The following is a 21,493-nucleotide window of genomic DNA, read 5'->3' on the forward strand; positions in this document are numbered from 1 at the left end:
ACAAATCTCTTAGATAGGTACTATTATTAGCCTCATTTAAAATAGATGATAAAACCAAAGGACAATGAGATTAATTTGCCTGAGGTCACATAACTCATAAGTGACAGAGCCATAATTCAACCCAGGCAATCTGGTTCCAGAGTCTGTGCTCTAAACCACTATGTCCTTACCAAGAGTATCAGACCTGTAATTGCTAATGCGGTAGAAAAAGGGAATTAATAACAGATTCATCCCATCTATTTCTATCTATCTATCTATCTATCTATCTATCTATCTATCTATCTATCTATCTATCTATCTATCGGTTTAAAATTAAAACATATGACTGTTTCTTTTAATTGTCAAACTTTACTATAGGGCCAAGACTTTTTCTTTGAGAATGAGGCTGCTGATTGAAGTTTCTTATGGTTCACCTTGCATTATCTTTGTCCTTTTTGCATTGTTCTATAATTTCTAGTTTTGATTTCTTTAAAGACGAAGAGAAATTTAAGTGCGCTTGCAAAGTAATCTGGGTTCAAAATCCATCTAGATGTTTACAATGTTCTTCTAGTGATTTATAGGTGTCTTACACCTAATGCAACAATTTCACTTTTTTATAGTGACTAATTTATGAAGCCTTTCCAAAGCATTCATTTTTATAGACCAACCATTCTCTTCCTTTTCATGAAGAAATAGAATTTGTTTACATAATATTTAATTCGATTGAGTAATTACAATAATAAGTACAATTGGCATAAACACTGGGGAATAAACACCCCTGACTCTTGATAAGCACACACGTCATCAGGTGAGAGGGGAAGGCACTCCAGAGCGTGGTTACTACAACCAGCAACCAGTAGCCATGACCATCAGGCAGTATGTTTACAGAGGGGATGGGAGGGAGTGTCAGTAAAGTGGAGTTGATTGAGCAAATGTTAACATGTTCTGTGTCTGCTGAGGCCTCACTTAACTATTCCCTCCACTGCTAGCCTTCTCTGGGCATCTCCCCACCAGACACAGAAGTGATCACTTCTTCTTCTGTGACTGCAGTACATTGTTTATGTTTCCATTATATACTCATAGTTTTTAAATGTAGTTTTTTCAATTGTTTATTGTTATAAAATACACGTAGCATAAATTTACCATTTTAACCATTTTTAAGTTCAATGGCATTAAGTATGTTCATTTTGTTATGCAGCCATCACCACTATCCATCTCCAGAACTCTTTTCATCTTGCAAAACTGAAACTCTGTACCCATTCAGCGAAAACTCCCCATTTCCTCTTCTTCATGCCTAGACCATGGCAACCACCATTCTACTTTCTGTCTCTAGGATTTTGAGTACTCTAGATACCTCATATAAGTGGAAGCATGCACTATTAGTTTTTTGGTGTGATTGGCTTATTTCACTTAGCATAATGTATTCAAGTTTCATCCATGTTGTAGCATGTGTCAGAATTTCCTTCTTTTTTGAGGCTGAATAATATTCCATTGTATGCATATACCACATTTTGCTTATCCATTCATCTGTCCGTGGACATTTGAGTTGCTTCCATGTTTTAGGTATTGTGAACATTGCTGCTATGGATACGGATGTGCAACCATCTCTTTGAGATCCTGCTTTTAATTCTTCTGGGCATTAAATATATACATATATATATATATTTTATAAATGATCCTTTTTATTGTAAGTAATGCACGACACTGCCTGGCTTTGCACTGCAAGCCCTCGGTCAAGATATAGTCAAAGTAATTATGGCTGCAAAATATGTATTTTTTAAAGGTAGCTCTTCCCCACTAGAATGTGAACTAAATTTTGCATCTTCAGTGGATAGCACATTTCCTGACACATAGTACTTCAATAAAGGCTTATTAAACAAAGCATACCCCACAGATAACTGGAGGTTGTATCTAAGAAAGATCTAGAGCTATGATTACTAACTGTATGCAACTTGTACCATGAGAACTATTCAAACTTGAAGTTGCTTTGTGAACTTTACATAATTTGTGTCCTAAATCCTGATTTCCTTTCCTTCTTTCTCCTTTTCTCCATAGGTAATTGTACACAGAATTGTACAACATGTTTTTTCCCTAAAACTATCACGCCTAGTTCATTTTTGTATCTGTAGTTTCCCATATTTAAATTCAAGGTGACAGAATATTCCCAGGAAACCACAAATCACTATTAATTCTTGATGTCTGTTTACAGAGGATTCTATGCCTTTAGAATAAAACTTGCAATCTCATATTTGTACTTAACGTTTGATGCAGACATTTTGCATAACTACTGAATATTTACATCAGTTAACTGATCATCATTACTGCCATTCAAAGATTTAATTTCCAACTGCTTAAAAGATTGTATGAAATTTCTGTAGGGAGAGCATACATTTTAAAGTTTAAAAAAAAGAGAAAAGAAATGCTTTGAAGCCATTGGCATGGGACACACAAACAATTTAGTGAAGAAACATTTCAATAGAGAAAAGGAGCCAAACTTTGATGAGGTTGATCACTGTCAGGGGTTGTTTCAGCTAAACTGCTGACCTAGTGAGGTCGATGGTATTAGTGAAGTGTAATTAATCACCCTTTTAGTGGGATGAGTCCTACATTTCTTCTCCTTCACTGCTATTATAAAGAAACTAGATATTTTTGGCTTCAGTCATGATTTAGTAACTTTATTTTTACAATGACTTCCTTTATGTACTTTTTTTACTGGTATAATTTACAAGTGATGGTTTGAGAGAAAGATACTAATGGAATGGAAAAGGAAGAGAGCAAGAAAAAAGAAAAGCCCAGGAAACACAATAGCCTTATATTTATGAGAATTCTTCATCAAGAAAACCATTTTTTTTTTTGGTTTGCATTTAGACTGTAGCTGTCTTGCCAATTGTTTTTCCATTTTAGTCTTATTGGACTAGGACAATAAGCTTATCTTTAAAATTTTACATTTTATTATTTAGCAAATGACATTATCATGTAAACATATTTGTAAGGGTAAGGACCTGATTTTGGTAATGTGTACATGATCTCATTCAAGGAAACAAGTTGAGGTGAAGCACAGAGGGTGAGAAAGGCCTTCAGAGGATTCTCTCATGTTCTCATTACAGAAAACTGAAGGGGACCTTTGGCAAATAGTCAATTTCTCTGCTCCCAAACTAAAAGCCAATCAGAAGATTCTCTTCATTTTAAATGTATACATACGAATCTGGAAAACACTTGTATTTTGTGGTATTTGTCAGACAGACCCCTGGGTAACAGCAAATTGGGTAATTTTCCTGCATTCCTTGTATTTCCTTCTTTCTAGCTTAGGTTCCCCTTCCCACTCCAACACACACATCACACATTGCCCAGCAGTGACCTAGAGAGGAAAGGGGAAAGGAGTATTTATTTACAGAGCTTGCATTCTTGTTGGGGAGATAGGCAATAAAAAATTAGTACCTAACATATGTTAGGTAGGAATAAGTCCTCTGAAGACAATTAAATCTGGAAGAGGGACTAGAGAGTCATGAGGGCACATGCAAGTATGTATGGGCAGGTATCTGTGCCTGCATGTATATGTGTGTACACATGTGTATTTGTGTGTGTGCGTGTTGGCAGTATCTAATAAGGTGACATTTGAATCAAAACCTGAAAGAATTAAAGGAGGGAGGTCTGTAGTACCACCCTGAAGCTCCGGCAAGACAGCAGCTTCCCTGGGCTCTGCTCGTTAGAGGGAGCCACATATCCCCCCATACAAAACAAATCCATTAGAGAACACATGGATGCTTCTCTTACACAGGGGCTGGCACTCAGTGCTGGCCCAGCACAGCTAGTGACCCCAAACATCTCTTCTCGTGAATAAAACTGCTCAGGCCCCAGGGAAACTCTTGTCAAAAATCTCTTGTGCTGTGACCTCAATACAAAAGGCCACTGCGTCCATCCTAACGCTGTCAGGGTGGGTGATCTGGGCTGCTTTTCATGTAGGATATGAATAACAGAGGTGCTGAAATAAAAGAAATATTAAATGAATCATAAAATTCTTCTCAGAAAGGAATAGATTCTTGCGTAATGAAAAATTATTTCCCTTTAGTGCTAAATGTCCATCTACTTCTTTCTCCTCATGTTGTGATTTGTGGTTTTTGAATATATGAATTTATTCAATTTTTTACAATGAAAAACCAGAGGAGCATTGAACCCTAGAATTGTGGCTCATTCTATATGTATAAAAATATTTGGTACAATTTAAGTAAATTTTCCAAAAAGAAATAAAATTTCCTCTTCATTTAAATACTCTTATTACAATTTTGATAGTCTTTAGTTATATTTACATTTGGGCCTTTAGTTTTAATACGCAATTTTGAAATATTTATAATAACTTCTTTGAAAACCTGAAAAATAATTTAAATTTTTTTACATTTAATTTTTTCATTAAAGTATGTTCAAATTTTGTGCATTTTGAATACAACTCATTTTATTTTTAATCTTTAGGTCAATATTGTCAACACAACACACATAAAAATCTTGATTATAAAAATAGTGATTTAAATTAAGTTTAATAGATTAAAACATGTAACAATTTATGAATTATGTAAATATTTTATTACTCATCTAAACATTGCTGTTCCATCAACAGAACACCTAAATATTTTTAAGTTTAATAATCTTTGTTATTTTGCCTGCTGTATCATATAATGACTCCTAAAAAAAATTGTGACCAGGAAAGTCTGTTTGTCAAGGCAAGAGGATAGAATAAATTTTATTTGACAGTGTGTTGTCTTATCATTTTAAAAATACGATATAGAGCCTCTATTTTCACTTTTGCCCTAGGCCCTTGAAATGTGAGGGGCAGGTTTAGAACCCTGTGAAGGAACCCTAAGGAAAGAATGTTCTAGGCTGAGGCAAGAGCAAGTGCAAAGGCCTTAATGTGAAAACAACAATAGTATCTCTGAGGATCAGCCAAAAGGCCAGTTTTAGTTAGAGTGAGGTGAGCAAAAGGTAGAGCAGCAGGAAACAAACAAGAGATGTAGGCAGGGGACATATAATGCCAACGTGAGAAATTTGAATTTTAGTCTAGGGCTAATAGGAGCCTTTGGAGAATTGAGAACAGGAAACTGAAAAAGTATGTTTTTTAAAAAAAATATGCAAGCTGCTGTGAGAGGCAATACTGGAAATAGGAGGGGAGCCAGTGGTTTATTACAATAGTTCAGAAAAGAGATGATGCTGGTTTGAACTAGGGAGATAGAGAGAAAGGTGGTGAGAGGTCATTGGCATTGGGAGTTATTTTGAAATTAGAATCAAAGGGACTTACTGATGAGTGACTGTGGAATGTGAGAGAAAGAGGGAAGTCATGGGTGACTCCAAGGTTTTTGGATGAAGGACCCAAGTTACTAAGATGGGAAGACTGGGTTTGGAGAAGGAAATCAAGAACATTCTCATATTAAATTTGAAATACTTCTTAGACATCCAAACGTAGATGTCTAGTAGGCAGTTGGATATCTGAGTTTAGAGTTCAAAAGAAGTCAAGGATGCTGGAGAATCAATGTTGGAGGATGCTGGAGATCAATGTTGGAACTCAGGAGCTGAAGATGTTATTTAAAGTCTCAGAATGGATGCAATTGTCTAGGGACTGGATGTAGGTAGAGGTGAAGACTGGAGTCCTTCAATATTTAAAAGCTGGGAAGAGGGGGAGGAGTCTCACCTTACTTGCTACCCTCTGCAGGAAGCTTCCCCTGACCCTTCAAGCTAAGTTTTGTCCTTCTTAGCTGATCCCAAATCACCCTGGGTTATTTACACCCTGTATTATTTGCATGCGTCCATTGAAAGTGCACTGATTGAAACCCCCTGTTTCTCATCCCCCTCCAGACTGTGAGCTTCTAGAGGAGAGAAACCTTGTCTTGCCTCCTGTTGTATAACCAGCACCTTGTGTAGTATTTGGCACATACTAGTGTTCAATAAATATTTATTGAATAAATAAATTGTTTTAGCATTTGTAAAAAAATTGAGTATACCTATTGTTTGGGGATTTGTAAGAAAATTTTGAAATATTTAATAATTTTTATAATTAAGGGCATCAAAAATTGTTCTTTTTAAAAAAACCACTGATTTTATTATTATTTTCTAATAGTGATATCAGTAAATTTCCCAACTAAAGTATCTCTTATTTATCTTTAGATAAATATACATGCAAAACATTAAAAATTCCATCATCTCAGCCATGTTCACAGATAGGAAGATTCAATACTGTCACGACATCAGTTTTTCCCAACTTGATCTATAGATTCAATGTAATCCCAATCAAAATCCCAACAAGTTATTTTGTGGATATTGACAAACTGATTCTAAAGTTTATATGGTGAAGCAAAAAATCCCAAATAGACAACACAATATTGAGGGAGAAGAACAAAGTTGGAGGACCGATGCTACCTGACTTCAAGACTTACTATAAAACTACAGTAATCAAGACAGGGTGGTATTGACAAAAGATAAATCAATGTAACAGAACAGATAGCCCAGAAATAGCCCCACACACATTTAGTCAACTGATATTTGACAAAGGACCAAAGGCAATACAATGGAGAGAAGATAGCTTTTCAAGAAATGGTGCTGAAACAACTGGACATCCACATGCAAAAAAATGAATCTAGACACAGACCTTACATCCTTCACAGAAATTAACTCAAAATGGATTGTAGAATTAAATGCAAAGCGCAAAACTGTAAAACTCCTGGAAGATAACATAGGAAAAAGTCTCAATGGCTTTGGGCAAGGTGATAACTTTTTAGATACAATGACCGAGGCTCGATCTATGAAGTAATAGTTGGCAAGCTGGATTTCACTAAAATTAAAAACATCTGCTTTGTGAAAAACAATGTCAAGAGAATGAGAAGTCAAGCCACAGACTGGGAGAAAATATTGGCAAAAGCCATATTAGGTAAAGGATTGTTATCCAAAATATACAAAGAACTGAACAGGAAGAAAACAAACAACCTGATTAAAAAGTGGGCAGAAGTGTCCATCAACAGATGAATGGATGAAGAAGATGTGGCACATATATACAGTGGAATATTACTCAGCCATAAAAAGAAATGAAATTGAGTTATTTGTAGTGAGGTGGATGGACCCAGAGTCTGTCATACAGAGTGAAGTAAGTCAGAAAGAGAAAAACAAATACTGTATGCTAACACATATATATGGAATCAAAAAAAAAAAAGTTCTGAAGAACCTAGGAGCAGGACAGGAATAAAGACATAGACATAGAGAATGGACTTGAGGACACGGGGAGGGGGAAGGGTAAGCTGAGATGAAGTGAAAGAGTGGCATGGACTTATATACACTACCAAATGTAAAATAGATAGCTAGTGGGAAGCAGCCACATAGCACAGGGAGATCAGCTTGGTGCTTTGTGACCACCTAGAGGGGTGGGATAGGGAGGGTGGGAGGGAGACGCAAGAGGGAGGAGATATGGGGATATATATGTATATGTATAGCTGATTCACTTTGTTATACAGCAGAAACTAACACACCATTGTAAAGCAATTATACTCCAATAAAGATGTTAAAAAAAAAAGTAGGCAGAAGACCTAAACAGACACTTCACCAAAGAAGATATATAGGTAGCAAATAAGCATATGAAAAGATGCTCAACATCATATGTCATTAGGGAAATGCATAATTAAAATAACAACGAGGTACCACTACACACTTATTAGAATGGTGCAAATCCAAAACACTGACAACACCAAATGCTGGTGAGGATGTAGAGCAACAGGAACTCTCATTGATCGTTGGTAGAAATACAAAATGTTACAGCCACTTTGCAAGACAGTAGCTTCTCACAAAACTAAACACACTGTCACCATACGATCCAGCAATTATGTTCTTTGGTATTTATCCAAATGAATTGAAAACTTATGTTCACGCAAAGACCTACACATGGATGTTCATGGCAGCTTTATTAATAATTGCCAAAACTTGGAAGTAACTAAGAGGTCCTTCAGTAGGTGAATGGATAAATAAACTGTGGTACATGGTGACAACAGAATATAATTCAGTGCTAAGCAGGAATGAGCTATCAAGCCATGAAAAGACATGGAGGAATCTTAAGTGAATATTATTAAGTAACACAAGCCAATCTGAAAAGGCGACATACTGTATGATTCCAACTGTATGACATTGTGGAAAAAGCAAACTGTGGAGACAGTGAAAAATCAGTGGTTTTCAGGGGTTAACAGGAAGGGAGAGAGGAAGAGGCAGAGCACAGAGGATTTTAATGGTAGTGAAACTATTTTGTATGATACTGTTATGGTGGATACATGTCATCATACACTGTTTAAAACCCGCAGAATGTACAACACCAAGAGTGAACCCTAATGTAAGCAATGGACTTTGGGCGATAATGATGCATCAAAGTAGGCTCATCGATTATAATAGTCGTACCACTCTGGGGTGGGATGTTCATAGTTGGGGAGGCTGTGTGTATGGAAGAAGACAATGGTATTTGGGACCTTTGTACTTTCCACTCAGTTTTGCTGTGGACCTAAAACTGCTCTAAAAAGAAAGTCTATTTTAAAAAATCATAATTTGGGGTATCACCGTCCTTGACTCCCTAATGTTCAGTGTCTAGAAAATCATTGTTTCAATCATATATATTTATGATGGGAGGGTAAATCTGGCCCCTGTGAGTTCCTGTTAGCTGGAAGTGGAAGTATCTCTTTTCCAGCATCTGTGTTGGTCTCACTTCTAAAATTAGATCAGAAGAAACAAATTACGCTTACTTTTAGTGTAAAAGTTACACCTTTGTATGTTTAAGCCAGGGAGTATAAATGTAAATTTGTTTAAGAGCTGCTAATTTTAGAGAAACTTTTAGAAACAGTTCAGTAATAGACATAACTGGGCTTTATGCCTAGTTTCATAAAAGGCAGTCTTAATATCCCTCCACCCCGGGGTGACTTCTTACTATTCTGGAGATTCAGGGGGTGCCTTAGAACCCCAGAATTCCTTTCACATCCTACTTTTCTCGAGTTTACACTCTCTTTCAGTTCAGACAATCTGCTCTGGACTGTGTCCTGTTTTTGGCTAATATATACCAGAGAGAGAATGGATATTATTGGGTAAATATACTGTGTCTGCATTTTAATGGGCCTTCTGTGAATGATGTTTTATGTGCAGCAATGAATCCAATGACAGAAATTCTAGATATTCTGGCAGGCTAGAATTTGGAAGTGTTATTTTTAGTTAGGTCAGAGTTTTGATGTTCCTGTATCACACACATTCAGCTGGCTTGTAATATCCCTTCTTTAGGGTCAAACCCGTCAACAGATAAATGTTTCTGGCTTTTTCTTTATTAATAAAAATTAATTGGCTTCCACTTCTACATTTTTCTGCATTTCCTTTAAAAAATAGCAACATCAAAGTAAAATGATTATGTCATTCTTTCCCTTCCTATTAGTCGAAGAGAATAGTCAAAGAGATATGACAGCAGTTATTTGTGGAACTTAAAGAGTCCAGGAGCATTTCTGGTTTGTAAATGTCCCTGCTTTATGGCCTTGAACATTGAAACTAGTTATCTGAAACCTATGAGGTTTTTCATTTATTTGAACCTGGTCTAATTTTACAAATATGAAAGTGACATTCAAGTAACCTGTGAAAATTAGTGGATAGGGGAGATGACTGAAAATCAAATCAATAATGTAAAGTGAAATGGAGAATCAGCAATTAATAATCTGCTGAAAGTTCGTGATGGCATATGTTAGCTAGCTAATTTGACAATATACTGCCTGAATTTCCTGAATAAATACAATTTTCCACTTTTGTGGCAATCAAGTCATGAAAAAAGAGGAGTTGGTAAGTAATGAACAACATTTCTTGTCTGTATCTATCAGGTGTAGGATATGTGGACAATATCGTGGCTTTATCTTTGGTGTTGGGAATAGAAACATAAAACAACAGAAGTAGAGATAGAGCCCTTGTCCTCAAATAATTTTCTGCCTGCTTGAGTCAATTCCAAAGAAAACTATTTAGCCCAGCAGAAAATAAAAACATGGAAGGTGCATAACCACATAAATATTTTTACTGGCTCCTACCCTCAGATCTTCCCATTCTTACCCATGGGAGAGAGCGATGGAGCTTTTAATGTTAACTTACGAACAAAACCATGGAGTACAGTGCTTTCAGATCCCAGGTCTGTGGCTTACATTGCATCATTTGAACGGAAATTCACTGTAATAACAGACCAGGATTGTGATGAGCCAGCAGCTACATGGACTTACAAATCTGGTTAAAGGGTCCTATATTTACACAAGTGGTTCTGCTTCATGACATCATACTCGGTGTTGTTATGTTTTACTCATTTCGAACCAAGGGATATCTGTCCTATCTTAAAGAAACCAGACCACTGGAGGAGAAAAAATCTTTCTGTTTCATTTAGGGAAAGTGTACATTTAACTGGATGAACTGTATAAGCAACATGAAGAGTACACTGTATTTCCGTTCTATGAATATTAGATACTGAGAGTATCCTGATTATTTCTGTGGGCAAGAAATTGTCAATATCTAAAAGTAATTATAGGTAGTTGCTGCAGTTGTATAATTTTCTATTCTGATGTATTATTTGCTGCTGGAAAGCAAATTCATGTGTTGCAATCAACCTAAAGATGTGTTGCAGGGTTATTTCATACATGGCAGATTTTCAAAGTCCTGCAACGATGACATTGATATAGTGCCGCTACTCTGTTATAACCTTTGTATATTCTTTAAGTGTAACAAATACTTCATTCATTGCTTGCCCTAAACTTTGCATTTGGTGACATTCTTGCTGCTGTGTTAATATCAGGTCTATTAAGCTGGACCTCATGGTCCATTACCCTTTCTTTAGATTTGACCCCATGAAGTTTAGGGGTCTTGAGCACAGTGTGAAAAAGCAAAGGGTTTCACTCTCACCCAAGGAGCTCATTAGGACTTTATAGAAACACAATAAATACTCGCACAGTACTAACATTTGCACTGAGGGATGCTCACCAGACACACAGCCTGGTGTCAGAAGGTGTCCATTGTTCCCTTTACGCAGGCCTGCACACTAATTTAGCCTGCGAACTAAAGAGAGCACTCATTTGTAATCTGGCATTTTTTTCTTTGTAGGAAAGATTCACTTACTGGTATCCTAGCTTTGTGGGATTTTTTGGGAATCTTTCTCTGTCTTCATCCATTTCTTAATGCTTCCACTTACATTGTGGATTGCAAAATGGATCCCACAGTTCATGAAAGAATTCCAGTGTGAACTGCTGACAGCAATATGTGGACTGAGGCCTTCATTCTCTCATAAACTATATTTTAATTCATTAATACCATTTGCCTTATTAAACACAGTTTTATAATGCAGGAAAATATTATTGGATTGGTTTAGGGGAGACCTGCCATCCACAGTGCAGGTCTTTAGCTTTAATTTTACAGTCGAGTTGCAGTAACTCTCTGATATGCCTTCTAATATTTTTAATTTTACAGTAAAGAGTTATGTCATTACAGATGTCAACATTTGATTGTATCATATTATTATGCCAAACCACTACCATAAGCAGGTCTCCCTCTTTAAAATATATTTCAGTCTGAAACTGTCATGAAATGCCTTCCACGGGCTTGTAGGCAGAACGAAATGGGATTTCTATCCAGAAGTAGAAGCAGCTTTTTACTGCGAAGTCCATTCTCTAGGGATGGCTTTTATGAGGTATGGTTGGAGACTCCAAATCCACTATTCAAATTAATCAGATTTTCTTAGGCAGAATGCCTTTGGAACCCCCTACAAAGACTCTTTTCCTCCCCCCGCCCCCACATTGCAAATTACTTAATGAAAACACTGGATTATAGGAAACAAAAGGGTTTTTCCCACTGATGTCAATCAAGCATTGATGGCTTTGTTTTTGTTTCTAAAACAAGGAAAAGAAGGGACAATTTTGTTTTACAAAGTCTGGATGAATCACCTCACTGCATAACTTCCCAAGGAAATTTCACTAGAGACTTGGAAAAAATATTGGCAACTCAACAATTTCCAATTTAAGACCATGTGCTAAGACTCAAATATAAACCAAACGAATCATCTTCTTTTACCAACCAGCTACTCTTTAAAGAGGAAATTGACTCAGAAGATGGGGTATGCTTTGCTTTGGCATATGCCTAGAACATTCACTAATCCTTTACTATGTGTTAGAAACTCAGCTATTCATATTATAGGTACAAAAATGAATAAGACTACTCTCGGTTTCAACAGCCTGGTGGGATAGACTCAACTAAGCATCACACAACACAGCAACATGCACCAATGATGGAGGCTTGGCTGGGGAGGGGAGAGGTAAGGACAGAAGGAGAAGGGGAGAACTAAGTTTTGAAAAAGGAGAATATCCCTAGGCAGTTCGTGGGGGGAAAGGCATTATAAGCAGATTGCACAGCATGAGGAAAAACACACAGGTATGAAAGTTCATGGTGTATTTAGGGAGTAGCTTATACTCAATGCCTGAAGCAAAAAGCTGGGAATTGGGGAAGTGATGAGAAATGTCCTTGGAAAAGTAATTTGGGGCTAGAGTATGAAAGGCTATTTCTGCTGATGACATTGAAGGATTTTAAGGATCCATTGATGGAGATGAGGGAAACCACTCATATGGTCAGATCCATGCTTTAGGAAGGTAATTGATGACAAGGAAGAAAATGATTTGGAGAAGAGAGTAATTCATTCATGGCTAGATGTTATTGTAAGAATCCAGTAGGCAATCCCTGATGGTCTAACCTAGGAAGGTGGAAAAGGATAAGAAATCACATATTTAAGTTATGTGATTATGAAGTAGTTATGAAGTAGAATTAATGTAACTTAATGATCAACCTCATATGGAAATGAGCAGTGAGAGATAAGAAAAAGAGATAAGCCTAAAATCCCTAGGCTGGATGATTCCCAAGTAATTCCCAAGAGCAGGTTTTATGGAGAATATAATAAGTTTGGTTTTGAAGAAGCTGAGTTTGAAACACTAAGTGAAGAAGGACTTTAGGTTATTGGAAACATGAAACTCGAACTCAGGAAAAACGTCAGGTAGAGTTTGGGAACCATCTTCATAGGTGTGAAAGTGGAAGTCATAGGAGCAGATGAAATAATTCAGGAGAGAGGTGAAAAGGAAGTAGATTTCCAATTGCATATCATCCAAATGACAGAGCTTTCTGAGGTGCTGTGTTGAGAAACAATTTAAGGCCACCTTCAGATATGGTGGGAAAGAGTGCCATGAATGATGACTAGGATCATCATTGGTTCCAGAGATGGCAGTGACTGCACCTGGGCCAGATGTTAGCCATCCCCAGTAATTGAAGGAGGAGATTCAAGAACAACATCCTGAAGGACACCAGTCCTTCAGGGATGGTGGGAAACTTGTGCTGGCAAAAGAGAATAAGCACTGTCAAGAGTTAGGAGGAAAATGAGCCAGTACATAGTACTGTACTTAGCTCAGTATCTCAGACATCATACTCAATAAATACTTGTTGAAGGAACAGATGAATTAATAAAGTGAAGTGTTGACAACTATGCTGCAATTGGAGCAACATAAAAAATCAGCAGAGAGATCCATAACAATAATAGCAACATAGCCAGGTACCATTGGTTAAAGAAATTAATGCTTTGGTTAATTTCTTCATAAGAGCATGCTATTTTTCCACTTTTCACATAAAGATGGAAATTATTCTAGTGCATGACCATTTGGAATATTTGGAATAATTATCAAATCATCAAAATAGTAACAGGGAAAAGCTTGTATGATTTGATGTAGAAAATTAAATTGAGAAATTAAGTGTAGAAAATAATGGTTAAGGAAAAAATGGAAATGAAGGAAGGGTACTCTTTAGGAGGTATCCAGAGAACAGTGAGTTAAATTTTCTCTTTTACACCCTAAAAGACAAATTCTTTTAAGAACAAAAGGCAGATGCTCCATCTACCTAGATAATGCAGAGATTCAATCAAATACTTGTAGCTTGCAGTGGGTAGGTAAGTATCACTACTCTGCTATTCAGGTATTTTTTTATTTGAAGAGACTTTGCCCTTGAAATTAGAGCCTAAAAATAATTAACCATTCATCCATTCATACTTTTTGCAAAGTATCAAACCTGTGTACGACACTGGTCAACCTGTTATGGGTGTGTGGTGGGGTAAACAAAAGGATGGCGGGGTTTAGAAACAAGTGGACCGTAGTTGCTACCATGAGGAGACAACCTTTTGGGACTGTATGACATCTGCTGGATGGTGGTACATGTATGGGAGCAAGTGCCAACACAAAAACACGAATAACTAGAATATTCAGCAATTGTAATCCATAGGGTGACGTAAAGTCCAAGGAAGGAAGAAATCACATCGATTTTATTGCAGAAAGGAAGACGATCTGAAAAGCTTCTTTGGAGAAGGTAGGATTTGCATTGAGTCTTAAAGGAAAAACACATAAAATTTTAGTCCATGGGTGGTAGAAGATAAGGCAAGGCAGGTAATTTGAGTGAGGGCAAAGGAAGAAAATCTGGCAAGTTCTGGAAGAGGGAATGAACCCATTGAGCCAGAGAAGACACTTGAGGAATTGTGAATCTCTGACTCCTCTTTACTTTCCCATCTTACTCAGATCACCCCTCTGTGTCTCCTTTGGCTTTGGGTCAGGCGTTGGCTGCCTGGGTTCCTGCCAAAGGAGAGAAAAATGCGAAGGTGTCCCCATGTCTGTTTCCATCTCTCACGTTTCATGGATGCTTTGTTATGATGTCAGCACAAGGTTTTGTAAGCCAGCTTCCCCCAGCTGTTGGAAAGAAGAATTTACTGATGTAAGTCTGAAAACCTCAGAGGACCTAAAACAAAAGACCACTCACTGAAAATGGGAAGACAGGAATTAGTTATCTTACATGTGCTGTGAGGAGGTGCTGGAGGAGAGACTCCAATATTTCTGAACTTATGTAGCTTTAATGGTTGGAAAATGTGATTTGTCTTTGGATAAAGGTCTCAGTTTCTTTTTCCTGGGAAGCACATTTTTTTTTTTGTTTTCTTTTTTTTTTGGTAAGCTTTTTAATCAGGCAGATGTGATATGCTCTACTTATTGTTCTAGGAGCAGCCCTGAATTGGTAATCTAAACTCAGCTGTTTCTGACTGAGAGGCAGTGCAGCCTTGCTTTGATTAAATACTGGACTTTTGACTTTCGTTTCCCAGAATTTGGTATAAGTTTCTTGATGACAAAATCGTTATTTTATGCTTCTTTATATCTGCCACATTTTATTTTACTTTGATTAATACTTGATTCTGTGTTGTTTGAATATTGCCTGGCCCTCTACTTTACTCAGAGTTATCTAAACAGATAACATTGACATAGAGGAAGCTCTGAGACAGATTTTCATTATCCCTTAATGGTTTTTATAGTTTAGATAAAACTTATTTTTTTAAAGTATAAAATTAATGCATACATTACAATTGCCAAAAGGTGGAAACAACCCATCTGTCCATTAACAGATGAAGGGATAAACAAAATGTGGTATGCACATATAATGGAATATTATGCAGCCATAAAAAGAATGACAGGAACTTTCCTGGTAGTCCAGTGGTAAAGAATCCGCCTTACAATGCAGGGGATGCAGGTTTGATCTCTGATCAGGGAACTAAGATCCCACATGCCACAGGGCAACTCAGCCTGCACACCACAACTACTGAGAGCCCGCCTGCCGCAAACTACAGAGCCCATGCACTCTGGAACCCGCACGCCACAACTACAGAGCCCACGTGCCCTGGGGCCTGCATGCCACAACTAGAGAAGAGAAAATCCGCTGCCACAACTAGAGAGAATCCCACGCACTGCAATAAAAGATCCCGAATGCCTCAACGAAGATCCCGTGTGCCGCAACTAAGACCCAACACAGCCAAAAATAAATAAAATAAATAAATAAATCTTTTTTAAAAAAAGGGAATGACATATTGATACATGCTCCAACATGGATAAACCTTGAAAACATCATGCTAACTAAAAGACATCAGACACAAAAGGCCACATCTTGTGTGATTCCATTTATATGAAATGTCCAGAACTGGCAAGTCTATAGGGACAGAAAGCAGATTAGTGGTTTTCAGGCACTATGGAGAGTGGGGTGTGGGGAGTGAATGTTTAATATGTACAGGATTTTCCCTTTGAGGCAATGAGGAAGTTCTGGAACTGGGTAGCAGTGATGGTTGTGCAACATTGTGAATGAACTTGCTACCACTGAACTGTACACTTTAAAATGGTTAAAAAGTTACTTTTGGGCTTCCCTGGTGGCGCAGTGGTTGAGAGTCTGCCTGCCAATGCAGGGGACACGGGTTCGAGCCCTGGTCTGGGAGGATTCCACATGCCACGGAGCAACTGGGCCCGTGAGCCACAATTACTGAGCCTGCGCGTCTGGAGCCTGTGCTCCGCAACAAGAGAGGCCGCGATGGTGAGAGGCCCGCGCACCGCGATGAAGAGTGGTCCCCACTTGCCGCAACTAGAGAAAGCCCTCGCACAGAAACGAAGACTCAACACAGTCATAAATAAATAAATAAAAGAACGTGAATTTCTTAAAAAAAAAAAAAAAAGTTACTTTTATGTTATGTCTATTTTCCCACAAAAAATAAATTTAAAAAATTAATTCATGCTCTTTGTAGGAAATTTATCCCCAACTAAATTAAATTCCTTGAGAGTTAAAGTTGCCAGATGAAATACTATATTTATACTAAAAAATTATTCTGTGTTTAGCTGAAGTTCAATTTTTATTGGATGTCTTGTATTTTTTATTTGTTATATTTGGCAACCCTGTTGAGAGTGGAAAATTTGTTTTTGTCATTGCTTTATCCCAAGCACTTAGGACAGTGTGTGGAACATGGTCCTTAATAAATATTTGTTACATGAATATAAATTTGAAAAGACATATAAATATAGAAACTAAATGATAGAAAGAAATTAAAATCATTCATAGATACACTGACCAAGAAAAATAACTCATAGAGTTTTTGTCCATTTCTACCCAGAGCCTTTGGTTGTTGTCATTACTTAGGACAACTGCATATCCTACTGTTTCATTGATGAGTTTAACATAAGCATCCATCATACCCCAAACTCTCGTAATAAACAAAAATTTAAAAGCTGAACAATGACGTATCATGCAGATATATCATAATTCGCTTATCTACTTTCATATTGTCTAATAATCTGCTGTTTTAAGTTTTTCCAATGCTTTATATAATGTATCAGTAAACATGCTGGTCTCTTCATCTTCGTTTTTGATTACCCTAAGATAAATGAATAGAAAAGGAGTTACTAGATCAAAGGAAATAGATACATTATGGCTTTTGCTCTGTATTGAAAAACTGGTTTCCAAAGGGTAAGGTTAATATGTACTTCTACCTGTGATGAATTCAAGTGCTCATTTCACCACTTTGGCCAGTACCTTTATGACAGTTTAAAATCTTTGCTAATTTAGTAAATAATATTTTGTTTAAATACTTAAAAAAAAAAAAAGTATTTAACAAATAAGATGACTTTTAAAAAAATAAAAATTGAACATTTCCCCACATATTTGCCAATCTATCATTTATTCTTTTGTGACTAGCCTTTGCTGATTTATTTAGTGGAAGGTCTTACTATTCTCATTAATTTATATGCATTTATTATAGATCAGAGATATGAATCTTTTACCTGCCGTTCTTTTAATAAATATTATTTTCAGTTTATTGTTAAATTTTGGTTGTTCTTTTTTGTGAGAGAGGTTTTACTCAAGAATAAGACTGCTGGTTTATTATATTATATGTTACTATATCTTATGATTTCTTTTGGTCCGAAACATTCTGGCAGGGTCAACATCACCTCAGGGTCTCAGTATTTGCAGAGAAGACAAAAGGAATGAATGCAGAGAAAAAGCAAGAGAATTTGATCATTGGAGAGCAGCATTATCCAACTGGCTTCCCTTCTTCCCAGCTAGGGTTTTGTGGGTTTCAGTCAATCGTAGACTGAAGCCCTGTTCTAACTGCTTCAGTGTGTGTAGCCTTACTGTCAAGCCCAGCTGGGCCAGCACGTCTTTTCCAAATTTTTCATTTTGTAGAAAATTCGCTTTGCTTGTTTGATTCTGCTCACTTTTATACTCATTCTGTGTTTTTTGGCACTACAGATAATTTTTCATGGCACTTATACAATGGAAAGTTGAGCCTTGGAGAATTCATTTTAAGATATGATTATCAAGAACACCTTATACTTAAGTTCAGGACTGCCCTTTAGGACACCCAAACTGATGCACTAAGAACAACTCAGCTCAGACTAACTGACTGTCCTGTGACAGTAGACCAGTGCACACGGTGATCATTGGTGTACGGGAAGAAAATATAACTTCTACTTACATTTAGTATTGATCGCATTTTAAAGGTTTTATTATTTATTATTATATAATATTATGTATATAATATTTTAGTAAATAAATAAACTTAAATTGGAAGAATGTACTAATTTTTTTAATGATAAGGGTGAACAAAAATGCCTTGGAAATGACTGTAAGAGGTGACTGGAAAGTATGACCGTTGCGTTAAAGGGGCATCAAAGAAAAGAGTAAAAATGAAGGTAGCACTGAGTAGGACTTCATTCCTATTTGTTAGTCCTCACAAAGCTGAATGACATTCTAAGGTTACTTTTTGTCAGATTATTTTTCATTTCTTTTGAGAGTATATGAATGAAATCTGGTTGCACTGAGGAAACTTAACTCAGGCAGGAGGTCTGAACTCTGCCAATGGTGAATCATTAATAATTTTAGAGCAAAAAATCTTTATGAGCCCAAACAGAATGATGTTATTTTAAACCAATTCAACTAAGTTTTATTTCTAAGAGATGTCCTGCTTAGCAATTAAAGAAGACAAATAAATGAACAGTTAGGCTTACGGGATAGGAGTTTCTGATATTTACTAAGTACATTGCATTTTGTGAATTACAATTTTTTTATCACTCTGAATTTCTTTTATCACAAGTCTAACATCAGCATATAACCAGATATCCAACATTTCTGCCATTCCTTCTTCCAAGTTTGTCACAGGAAACTAGGGAAAATGGTAGCTGTGTCTGCTTTGAGTCTGTCCCTTTTGTAGTGTCTGCCCAGCTTACAATGACTGCTTTACTTCCCTCCCATTCCACTGAGGCTGGGCCCCTGGTAGCCGTGTTGAGAACTATGACCCTATCCTTCAAGAAAAGCTTTTATTTTCTTTCTGGTGCTGACCACAACATGGTGGGAAGCCATATTCTTCCATGAAGATTAAGAGAGCAGAGGAAACTAATGACAAAAGAGAAAAATGAACGAAACAACACACAGAGAGTAGGAGAGCTGAGATTCTCGAATTCTTGAGATTCCTATTTTCAGTACCCATTAGCCCCGTCTTCCCTTGAATTCTGAGAATTCCCTTGAATTCTCCTGAATTCCCTTGAATCATTACGTCTCTGTAATACATTCCTCTTTATTTTTGTTTTTTAAAAGCTAGCTACGATTGGTTTCAGATATCAGCAAGCAGAGTCCTGAGGGGTACACTACTTACATCTTGGCCTTCACAGCTTTATTAAAGTGTGGAAAAATATGCTGACCGGTAGAAGGCTGTTCACTCTTCCATCAGAAGTCACGCTGAAAATCCGAGTGTGGCCTTTGTTCTGCTTAATTCAGCAGTCACAATTCCCCTACAGGGTCCTTCACATATCTTTTAATAGTTTGTGTGATTGACTAGATTGCAGTTGCTAAAGCGGCCAAAGTCACTGGCTTTTATCCTGCTGACAGTTACTTTTCAGTGTATTGCACGGCCAGAAACTTATTCTCTGCAATTAAACAATTTGTATTACTTTAAATGTGTCTGGGGTTCTGTGGGAGTGTTTTTCCAGTGAAGCCGTGGGCTCCTGGGAGCTTTCTTCTGCAGAAGTAGAGGAACAGAGATTGGACAGTGGCCAGGCTTGAAGATCATAAGGGTTTCTTCTCTAATGGCCTATAGGATGGTGATGACAGCACACTTCTGAGGAGCAGTAAGCTCCTTATGGGCAACTGAGGGCTCAACTTAGGTGTGATGTGGATAAATAGGAAATTGCTTTGTAGTCGGAATGGTGAGGTCTGAACATACTAGTTACACTTCGGCAAATAAGAAATTCTGCTTAACTCATCAGTCGACAGCTGCTCACATAATTTGATTTGAAGGATACCGCAAGGTTTCTCTCTCCCAAAAATAATTTCCTCACAGAGGACATCGCCCACCCCTACAGGAAATTCCAACCCTCTTTGATCAGAGAATTTAAGGAGAGCCAGAAATTGTCCCCAGAAGGTTAGTGTTAAACTGCAGATGTTATCTGGGAGCAAAGGAGAATCCTGAGGGTTCTATTGATCTCATTGTACAATGGCAAGCATTGGTTTATTATTAGACTAACAAACTGTTGCCTAGGAAACTAGAAAAGAGAAGGGGTGGGGTGAAAAGTGTGGGAGAGGGATAAGGTGAGAGGATGTTATCAAATAACTTGAGGTAAACATGGCTCCTCAGGGCCGAGCATGAAAGGTTGGCACAAGCAGTGCCCATACAATGACCCCACTGTGGTTGGGATGCTACAGAGACAATGAAAGAGACCAAGGGCAGCATGAAGAAATGTCCTGGGTGAGGATAAAACAGCAGAATGTCTCAAAGACCTCAAAGGTTTACCTTGGCTATCTTGTTGATCAGAACAACTAGCTATTTGAAGAATTTATATTAATACATGAAATTATTCTCCTGGGTTCCTCAAATAGCCACTATCATTGTGAGAATATAAGGATCAAATTATAAATGACCACCTTTGTTCTTCTGCTCTTTTTTCTCCCAGAACATTACCTTCCCCTTACATGAAGGGGATTCATGGTGGCGATATACATATTGCTACAGTAGAATTGGATACAGACAGATTTATGCCCACACTAATTCACTATTGCCCAGAAGTTAACCCTGACAGTGGTGAAACTGGCATGTCTTTGGATTGGGGATGCCAGATGTAGCAAATAAAAATATAGGCCCTTCAGTTAAATCTGAATTGTAAATTCAAATTCAAATTTAACTGAGTGTTCTCATTTTACCTGGCAACTCTACTTTGGAACTAATGGGGAGTGTCTTTTTCTCATAAACTTGTCATATTTATATAGAAAGCAACTAAAACTGGTAATTAAAGATCCAATTCAATTCACGAAACAATTACTGAGCAGGCACTTCCTTTTTATGAAGTATTTATTGTGCAAGGTAGGCTTTGGGGAAATCAAACATGAGTAAAATATGATGACCGTTTCTCATATGCTTATAATCTAAGGGGGAAAGCATGGGTGTGAATAACCATCAACATTACAAGGCAGAAGGAAATATGCCAAACAGAGTGTGTATTAAGACTTCAGAGGAAGGAATGATTAACTTTGATAGAAAGAATCTGGATAGGATTTTGTGAACAGAGAAGGGAGGAAGGGTATTCCAGGCTCAGGGAAGAGTAAATATGAGCAAAAGCTTGGAGGAAAGAATAGTCGT

The 21,493-nt window shown here is 37.2% G+C and overlaps 1 long non-coding RNA gene across 1 annotated transcript in view; it reads right to left on the minus strand.

The window, feature by feature from the left end:
• The window catches only part of LOC309641923, a 72,108-nt gene that overhangs the window by 314 nt on the left and 50,301 nt on the right, over positions 1 to 21,493 (minus strand). The gene's annotated exons all lie outside the window — the stretch shown is intronic.

This window comes from Balaenoptera physalus, assembly GCF_965194825.1.
Source record: "Balaenoptera physalus genome assembly, chromosome: 13".
Classification (NCBI taxonomy): domain Eukaryota; kingdom Metazoa; phylum Chordata; class Mammalia; order Artiodactyla; family Balaenopteridae; genus Balaenoptera; species Balaenoptera physalus.